Consider the following 10801-nt stretch of genomic DNA (forward strand, 5'->3'; position numbering starts at 1 on the left):
CCGTATGTGTGCATGTATGTGTGTATTACTCTGTCTGTCTTTTTTTTTGCTACCGCTTAGGGAAATTTGTTGTTGTTGTTTTTTGCAATTATATATTTTTCTCTATGAGGGGACTGCATTCTAATACTACAAGCTCTGCTTTTTAGCAGTCCCCTCCATTTCCAGCAATAATTTGTATGCATTTACCACAGTGACGTAACTGTTATTTGTATCTCTGTTGATAATTTGCCTGCATCTCTTTTACAACGTTATTCTGTTCATCGCATTGTAGTACTGATTTCATGACGTCTGTGTATAGGAGCGTTTCTTTGTATTTTTTATTATTTGTTTGTTTGAAGTGAAATAAATCAACTTGAACTTGAACTTGAAGAGCCTCCTCAACTCACGGTTCTTTTGCAGCAATGCATTGTATAAACAAAGACGTGCTGATTTTTCAAAGGATTTTTCTTGATGTCCTTGCTTTTATAGTCCGTCTTCCTCCAGTTGTAGATGATTTCATATTCTTCAAAATTCTGCTATGTCCTCTTCCTCCTCTTTCAGCATCACGTGCAGTCTCTCTTTCTTCGCCTTTTGGGTAGCTGCTTCGCTGCTTTCTTCTCTTCTTTTTCTTCATCTCTTCTTCTTCTTCGAAAATTACAGCTAAAATTACTTCCCGTTCTTGTGCCGATGTTACTACGCTCAGAAAGACCTTGTTACGCTCATCCCGCTGCGTTTACGCCGTCATTACGCTCTCCCCGCTGCGTTTACGCTGTCACTACGCTCTCCCCGCTTGCCGTACGATTAAAAATATGTCAATTTTGATCGGGGAGATCGGGAAGAAATTTTGAACCGGTTCAAAATTTCTTCCCGATCTGAAAAACTGCCCGCTCCAACCCCGACCTCCACACGCTGCTGCTACGATGCTTCCGATCCCCGTACGCTTTTGCCGCTCTCTCCCGATCTGCTAGATCGGGAGAGATCGGGGTCCAAATCGTGATAGTGGAACGGGGGCTTTAAGAATTTGTTCATTCTCACCGTTCTTATTTGCATGTTAATTTGGGGACAGTGTGATGTGAAAGAAAAAGGAAAAAAAAAGAGGTGAGAGGGATTACAGGTGCTCTGAATGAAAGGATGTAGGTATGTAGAGAAGATGATAAGCTGCAATCGGCGGTGAAGGCCGTGATTTCTGTGGGTTGCCCCAAGTGCATGCTGTATTCTTAACCTCGTAGACAGGAAGTGGGACAGCAGTGGGTGTAGAGATGGGCCAGAATAGGTAGACCGCATCTTTATCTCTACACCAAGGCTGCTGCGGCATATCGATGCACTGTGGTGGTATTGAGAGCTTAGGGAGGAAGGTCTGGATGTTACAGCCGGTCTCATGACAAGGCTTTTGTGAATGTGCAGGTGTTTTCTTTATTCACTGATAGCTAAGGGATGCCATGTCATGGACATTAATTCTATGCATAGATGCATGAAATGGTGGGGTGGGGGGGGGGGGGGCGGGGGAGGGGGACAGAAAAAGGTAGGTGTGTGTGTGTGTGTGTGTGTGTGTGTGTGTGTGTGCGTGTGTGTGTGTGTGTTTGTGTTTAATTACTCCCATGTTTTCACTAAACTGGGGGTTACAGGCAGTGAAGTTTGTTAAAACCTTGCTAGTCGATGTGGATCATACAAAATTGTATGTTCTATGTAAGATCACTGCAGAGTTGAGTGAAATTTTGCTAATATTTGGTGAAATACTTTCTTAAAACATTAAAGCACAAGTCAGATTTGTATGTGATACATGTATTAGCACTCGCAACCAAACTCATAGAAGTCGCTGCTGGTTTGTTGACAGCATGTGAAAATATTGCCTACCAAGTCTGTGGTGATGATGTTATCATAACTCACTGCTTGATGGCCTGCACTAAAATCTAAAACCATTTAATACATTAAGTGGCTCAGACTTGGACTAGCAAGTTGTGGTGGCCGGTTGTGATTTATTCCAGCAGTATTTGTCCAGAGTGGTACCGTGTATTCACTAAATACTTTCCAGTTTCTGTTAGAACTTACATTTCATAGGATTTAAATGAAAATTATTCTGTGTTGATTACAAGGAAGAAACAAAATAGTAGATAGGCAAATTGATCACTCTAGACAGATATATGTGAATTTGTGAAGTCAGTCAAATACAGTAATACAGGAATGACAATTTATGTGAAAGTTTGATTAAAGCTAATATGCCAATCAATCATACATTCTGTATTATTTTGTCTGATATTAAGACTGCATGTATAGAAATTATATTATTATGTGTATGTGTGTGTATGTGTGTGTGTGTGAGAGAGAGAGAGAGAAAGAGAGAGAGAGAGAGAGAGAAGGAAAGACCCTCATAAATACATTGTACTGCTTCTCAAAAACGGCTAACTCTAGTTCTATTCAGATCGTTTGCTACCCACAAATGTGGGGGGAAAAAACAGAATCCCTCCCAAAAAGAAATCATGATATTATTCAATAAAGGAAAATGTGTGTTTGGTTGTTGTTTTTTGTTGGTGGTGGTTTTTTTTTTTTTTTGGGGGGGGGGGGGGGGTTGTTGTTGTTGGGTGTTTTTTTGTTTTTGTTTTTTGGTGTTTTTTTTTATTTGGTGTTTTTTTTTTCGGGGGGGGGGGGGGAGGGGGTGTTTTTGTACAACGTGTAGTACTGAAATTGCACTGGTCTTACATTGAGACTTAGTATATAGAAAGTTCCGGCACATTTATTTTCATATTTCACTTGATATTGAGGTAAAAAAAACCCATTTGTATAAGGCCATTATTTTCCACTTGCAGGTGAAACAAAAACCCAACTTTAGTGCTTAGAAATAGTTTTAAAATGTGAGCTAGGGATGGAAAGAACTCATGTAATAATGTTAATCATTCATATATAATCAACGTCAAATATAGTCAAATACACAAAATGTGAACAATAGTTATAATAAACTTGTTTCTAAGGGAAAAAAAAACCCGTGTAAGACAGTTATGGTTTATTGAGAAAAATAGTGATATCTGCATGTATTTCAGGATTTATTGCAAATTTTTATGTGGTAGGAAGTTTTACGATAAGCTGACCTACAATATATGCATCAAATGTGATAAGTCGAACATTTTTTTAGCATTAGAAACATTGTAATAAGCGCTTTATAAATGATATTTGTTATCATTATTATCATTATTTTATATCACCGCTCCCAATGGTAAACAGCAGGCCTACCTTTAATAATTCTTGTTTATTCCACTTGAAAACCTTGTAATTCGGCAAAGATTCGTATGTCTGTTGACTGGAGATATGTGAAGTGTTCAAATTGATTGCATTTGCCAGACACAAAGAGTTAACGTTTCACTTTAAAAATAAAACAATAATACTTTTACACATTGAGACTAACTGATGTTGAGCACAATGCGTCTGCGGTAAACGTCAAGGACAATCAAATTTCAAGATGAGATTATAAGAAAACAGTAAAAAAAAACAAAAAAAAAAACGGTATTTGAAATCTACAGATCACGTGATATTGTGATTTGCAATTTGAGGTCAGAGGTTCAAAGGTCAAAGAACGAATTTTACAGCACTGCATAAGAGAGGAAAACATATCCGCAGGCGGGGTGGGGGGGGGGGGGGGGCTATTATTAAAAGAACGCCCTCTCTTGGTCTTTTTTAAATAATCAAAATAGTACAGATTCCACTTCTACTCCAATGATCTACAATGATTATAGGAAATATAGAGACCAATGGTCTACTCTCAGTGAAGTGCTTTCACTTTAAGCGAGCAGGAAACAATCGAGAAAAGAGCAAAAACTCTTCACCCTGTATAACCTTCTCTATACTTTACAAACTACTGCGCATCATTCTGATACGCTCACCACAAGTCTTTTAGCTTTTAAGATGTATGAAAAGAGTCGCAGAAGAGTAACCATGACTGAGTAGAATGTTTGTTACTAAATTTCTTCTTCTCTCCACTTTTCTGATCCTTGCATTGCATCTGAATGTGTGTATTTGCGTGTGTGTTTTGTGCGTGATAAGAGCATGGTGTGTGTATAGTGAAGGGCTGCTATTTTTGGTTTCCCTTTTTCATAATACGTATTACTATCAGCCATTCCCCTTGTATAAATCTTGTTTTGGGCCCACTAGCAAGCTCTTGTTCCTTCACGTATACACATTGTTTTTGTTTTTATTGTGTGCATGATGTACATCTTATATTTTGTACCGAATAAATTGAATTGAATTGAATTGAATTGAATTAAATTAAATTAAATTAAATTGAATAAATGTCCGTCTGTTATACCAATTCCGCTGCAGACGCAATAGATGCAACAAGGTTCAACTGTGTTGGAGCAATGTGTTTGAATTTTCGAAATGTGAAAAAGACTGTTTAGGTGAACAAGTGCACATCGTAATTTCAACATAATAGATGACGAGTTGTTTGTACGCTTAACACGGGATGCGTAAATGCTCGAACTGAACGCTTGTGATAACCATGCGCAATCCTCTGAACACGAAATATACTGGACTAATATTGATAGTTCGAGTGATGGAGTGGTATAATGACAGAGGCAACTAGTACATGTACTACAGTATTTTTGGTGAAACCGGCGTCGTGAAGAACATTATTTCGTGTAGGATGATCCCTGATCACGAAGACAAGTGAAGGGGTGGGTGGGGGAGAGCCGGGGATAGTCGCAAACTGAGCAGGGAGGTGTCTCTTCCCACCTCCCTGGCCAGAGGGTCCTGCCATTATCATTACCCTAGCCTTGCCAGGTATTCATTTATACACCTGGGTCGAGAGGGACATGGAGGGTAAAAACATCTTGTCAGCACTGGACGGGATTCGAACTCGGGACATCCTATCGAAAGTCAAGAGTCTTGATCACTATGCCACAGTGCCTCCAATGCTGGATCATAATTCTGCTATGGTGGTGATTAGGTTTGGTAGGATGTATCCCCTGCTGTTTTAAATTTTGACAAGAGACCCGCGGGTCACGCACTCACCTGAGTATCGCAATTTCACCTTCCATGCATTCTTGCACACTCTTACCTGAGAACATTGGAAACTTTAGGTCTGCATATGGATCCCTCCCCCCCCCCCCTCAACTCGGAGGGGGGGGGGGAGGGGGCAGGCAGTCCTGGATCTGAATCTGCAATTAAGAAACTTGGAACTAAAGTCATCAATGTACAAACTCATGGTATTAACTTTGCTTTATCATTTCTGGTTCTAGAGCAGAAGATTTTAAATATTCCTTAATGTGGGGGGGGGGGGGGGCCCTAGGGGGCCCCCAAGAGGGACATGGTGCCCATTTTAAGGAATTGAGATTCTATCCCCCTAGGGATGCTACCTGCTAAGTTTGGTCAAAATTCATCTTGAGGTTTTCAAGAAGAAGATGAACATGTACAATTCAGGCTCCATTACAAGTGTAGGACTTCTCCCCAGCCCTCTCCTGGGTCCTAAGGGCGTGGGGGGGGGGGGGGGGGATGAATCCGCCAACCCCATGAACAAACTTGAAACTACAGTCATCAATGTACTAACTCATAGTATCATCTAAGCCCTATCACTTCTGGTTCTAGAGAAGATTTTTAAAGGTTCCTTAATTTTAGGGGGTTTGGCCCCCTAGGGACCCCCAGGTGGGCAATGGTGCCCATTTGAACAAATTGAGATCCTATCCCCCTAGGGTTGCTACCTACCAAGTTTGATGAAAATCAGACATGGCGATCTCAAAGTGAAGATGAAAATGTACAATTTAGGCCCCATTAGGACCCCTCCCCACCCCCTCCCCTGGGTCCCAAGGGGGGTTCCCCTGATTCCCCCATGAACAAACTTGAAACTACAGTCATCAATGTACTTACTCATAGTATCAATTAAGCCCTATCACTTCTGGTTCTAGAGAAGAAGATTTTTAAAGATTCCTTAATTTTAGGGTGTTTGGGCCCCCCCAGGGGCCCCCCAGGTGGACCATGGTGCCCATTTGAACAAATTGAGATCCTATCCCCCTAGGGATGCTACCTGCCAAGTTTGGTGAAAATCAGTCATGGGGTTCTCAAGAAGAAGAAGATGAAAATGTAAAAAGTTTACGCACGACGGACGACGAACGACGGACGACGCACGACGCACGACGCACGACGGACGCCGGACGAAGAGCGATCGCAATAGCTCACTTTGAGCCTTCTGCTCAGGTGAGCTAATAAAAGGTGAAAAAAATGGTTTAGAGTCTTTTCATATCCCTAAAAGAACATTTTTCATGTTGACATTGTAAACATGGGACTATTTTTGTTATCCAGATAGTAGTTACATAGGGAATGACAATTTATGATATCATACACCATACTCTTCGTTGCGTTCTGATTGGACAATGAAGAGAGTAGATGTCGCACGATGTCCGACTGGTGGTACGGTAGAAGATTTCGACCTCAGCTCTTCGTCAACTTTATTGTCTGTTTATACCATATGGAATAGAGGTTTTCAGCATGACAAACCATTATATATATATATATATATATATATATATATATATATTCATTTATATATATATATATATATATATATATATATATATATATATATATATATATATTACAAAAAATAAAAAAAGCTGCATCGCTTCGGCGATTCCCTCGCATTTATGCCAAAGGTGATTTACATCCTTTGGGTTTATGTCAGGTTAATGTGTGGTTAATATATATATATATATATATATATATATATATATATATATGTGTGTGTGTGTGTGTGTGTGTGTGTGTGTGTGTGCGTGTGTGTGTGTAATATAGTTAGTTATGTGTATATATATACACATACACACAGGAGAAAGTCAAGAGAATGTAAAGTCTAAGTAGGGGAAAAGGAGAGAAAATGAAGAAGAAAAAGAAGATGAAGATAAGGAAGAAGTTGAATTCAAATGATTTTTAAAATGTAATTTTGATTACTTATGATAATGAGAATAGTAGTGTTCGAAATTGTTAGTGCATAATTGTGTTTGTTTTTCTGTAAATGTGAATATTGCGCAAAAAGTTAAGATGAATGTTTGATACTATTTTTTATTCTATGTATTTTTACTATCTTGTACATATTTTTGTCTAATTTTATAGTAATCGTTCAACCTCCGGGCTGCAATGGAGTAAAATACCCTTTCAATCAAATTAAATCAAATTAAATTCACACACACACACACAAACACACACACACAAACACACAAGTATGAATATGAAAATGTATATCTAAAACATTTCGATACAATAATATACACACACACAAACACACATTTTACACTTATACAAACTCTGAAAAACCGCTCTCCACAACGTCCATTCTCCGATAACTAACTCTGCTACTTGACCATAGCATGCTACTTGACCATAGCATATCTACCAAAAAGAAATACACAGAGTTGAGAATCGATTATGATGTTTTCAACAACCATTTTTTTTTGTCCACAAAATTGTACAGAATGCACTTTGAATGCACAGAAACAAACAAAAGAAAAACAATTTTTAGTGTACATATGAATAACGAAGTAAACATTCTCTTGTAAATATATAATATGGACAATATGAGTCACTTCATATAACAGGCAAGGTATAATATCACTTAAAAGACAGAGGGGGAGAGAGAGAGAGAGAGAGAGAGAGAGAGAGAGAAAGTAGAAAAAGCCAAAGATGTGCGAGACGATACAAGAGCTTCAATACAGATCTAGTGAAATACAGACTCGTCAAATATGAAACAAATCGTAAAATCCATCTTTATGGCGGCATGAAAGGCAAAAAGAAAAACAAAATGAAATCGACAGATCGAAGAAATGAGACCGAAGTAAGATACAGGCCACCGCACCCTACGCGATTCGTTTTGATGTGATGCTTTCACCAACGATACCTCCCTCCCATCCTAGATTCACAAACGATTTCTTGAATAGCGCCCCCGGTAGACGGAACTGTTCGCATATGAAACAATGTTCCATCGGGCGGGAATCCATAGCATGCGGTGGTCTGATGGCAAGGGTGCGACGCAAGAGGCTTGAGCCACCGTTTTGACACATAAACTGTACACCTCCCGGGATTAGTCAGCCAGAAATAGCTCTCAGATAATAACTCAACGTAATTATGACATTACGATAGCACATGTAGGAGTTGTTAGACCAAAATTTAAAGTCTTTTGACAATTAATGATCGTATGACGAATAAAATCCACACAAGTATTGACGTATAGTCGAAAGGGGTAAAAGTTTATCGACCGATCCTTTAAGCAAGCAGTCGTTTGTGAAGTATATTCTACAAATATTTCAAGAACTCGATCACAGAAGTATAACCATTCCCCGCAATTATATCCACAGCTATCAAGAAATAAACGAGCAGTACAAACGCCCACCTTCACCGACGTAAGATCGTGATAACGATACTGCATTTGCACAACATCAGACAGTCACTTGTCTTGTCTGTATTAAAGAGATATTACTCCAATGCCTTTATTGTTGTAGTTTTTTTCCTTCCCTTTCATAGCTTTTCATGTTTGGGACATGTCTAGGTTAAATTGGTATACCAGTAGGAATAGAAACATGCACACAAGAGCGATGATCATAATAATAACGGCTAGTCATCCTCACCAGAGAACGACTGGCACCCCGAACACACGGGGGTATGAGGAGTACACCAAGTCACTTACGCACTTACTTTTCTGACGCGTTACTTGGTCTGAGCGTCATGTTGTGGTATACGAGACCAAAACTACTCTAATATAATATAAAAAAATCATGGTTGAAAACGTAAAAGTACTTGTACTGACTACGTGATGTATTCTTATCTCTTACTTACGTTACCCTGTACAAGATCACACACAAGACAATGCCCGGATGTCAGATGACGTCATATAAAAAACAATTCTCTCTGCTTCCAGAATCTTCCCCCTACGAGAAAACAAGTTTTCCAAGTTGAAGAGTTAATGCTATCGCAGTTTCGGCAAGATCGATGTTTGCTTGAATTCCACCTCTCGAAGACAACACAGACGCGCGTTCAGTAAGTTGTGCGATGGACACTGGTTTAACATGAACATTTTCTGTTCCATTCTCCACATTTCAGACCGGGCAATAAATTTGAGCACTATTTTTTTTTTCTTTTTGCTTTGTACGTTTTAAGACGGCTTAACCGTCTTTGTTGACTGAGCATGATGGTGTCTGAATAAACTTTCTATATGGCACCAACAGAAGATTTACCTGGCATTAGTAGAGACACAACCTGTGTCGAAGGAGAATACCTATGAACAATTCATGTTAACAAACAATACACATTTAAAAACTTTCTTACAAGCATTCTAAACGCAAGAAACAGTTCATTGGCACTTTAAAGAACGGGTGCTAAATGAAATTGCAGATCAAATCGCATCACCTTGGTGATGAAGTCCCAAACTTGTGTAATTTGAGTCAGTAATTTTGACGTGGTTGTTGCATGATCAGCGACGTAGGGTTGCAATAATCAAGCCTATCACAAACAACAAAACAACTTCCACAGGTGAAAAGCATTAGTCATATCTAACTGACACGGTGCAACATCAAAATACGTTCAAGCCGAAAAAAAAAAAACAGAACGGAACATTAAATGTCACTATCAATGTGATGACAAGAAAGAATTTTTGTTTTTAAACAATAAAGACTGCTTCTGAAGTCTACGATACTATAAGAGCTGTGACATTTTACATTTTATGGAAGGACGTGAAGTGTTATACGCTTTTGCAAAGAGCAGAGACAAAATAAGTGCTTGACGTTTTGCAATTACATGGAAAAAGGGGTAAAAATAATGGTCAAATACACTGTATATCCTTCTTGTAATAGGCAGTTGGCTTGATATAAATATAGTTTTTGTGCGATTTTTATTTTGTTTGAATTATTCAGCCTTGTCATACTACGATGAGCAGGGTTGCCGTATAGGACCCTTTGGGCCTCGAGTGTTACAAGCACGTTTTCATTCTTGCTTACCGCAAGAAATGTTTGACACAGCGATTGCGACTAAAAGAAAATATTAAGTTTGACGGACATTTTCTGGGAAAACCTTCAAAAGTTAAATAACACATTACTTTAGTACTTATTTCCACACTAAGAGGGTGTCATTTCAGAGATAGAATGGTACACAGGCGTAGCCGTCTGGACTTTTCATCACCTTGTAGGTTTTCCATGTTTTATCCACCACAAAGTAGAAAAACAAAGCTCAAGATAATACGGTACAACAGAATTAATAATGGCATGCTCTGAGCATGAAGACGGTTAGATTAAGATCTTATATTTCATTTCAATCTACTATTTCATTCGGGACACGTAATCTGTCTCAACAGACAAGTTTTGATTTAAAAAGAAACACCATTTCATGGTTGTGCTGATTATTACAGCTACAGCAGAAACACTTAACAATTGTATAGTGAATATCTTAAAGCAACGACGCTGCACTATGGAACGAGTGTCACTCGGTGATAGGGTTTGACCTTGACGGTTCATTTAATGGCCCGCGTTCGAGACTCAGCTTAGCTGCACTGCCTCAACTTTCCTCACCTCTACTCCCAACTCTTCGAGAAATTTCCCTTAATCCCACTGAACATCCGAGCATAATTTGACCTTAAGAAGAGAGGGCCTGTCATTCAAAAGGTCATTTTGTAAAGAATAGTATCATATCCTATATCCACTAACGTGGACAGAGGCGTTCAAAGATTTGCACGATCGTTTTTTCCCCTTCCTTCTTTGCTGTTTTTATAAGGTGCATTCTGAGCTAGTTGGCCACGCTGCTCGCACTCTGCCACTTTTCAGCAGAGTACTGGGCCCCGTCTTATAAAACTAGCAATTGAAAT

The sequence above is a fragment of the Diadema antillarum genome, unplaced genomic scaffold (genome assembly GCF_040938485.1).
Source record: "Diadema antillarum isolate AM-2024a unplaced genomic scaffold, OU_Dant_1.0 seq00000406_RagTag, whole genome shotgun sequence".
Classification (NCBI taxonomy): domain Eukaryota; kingdom Metazoa; phylum Echinodermata; class Echinoidea; order Diadematoida; family Diadematidae; genus Diadema; species Diadema antillarum.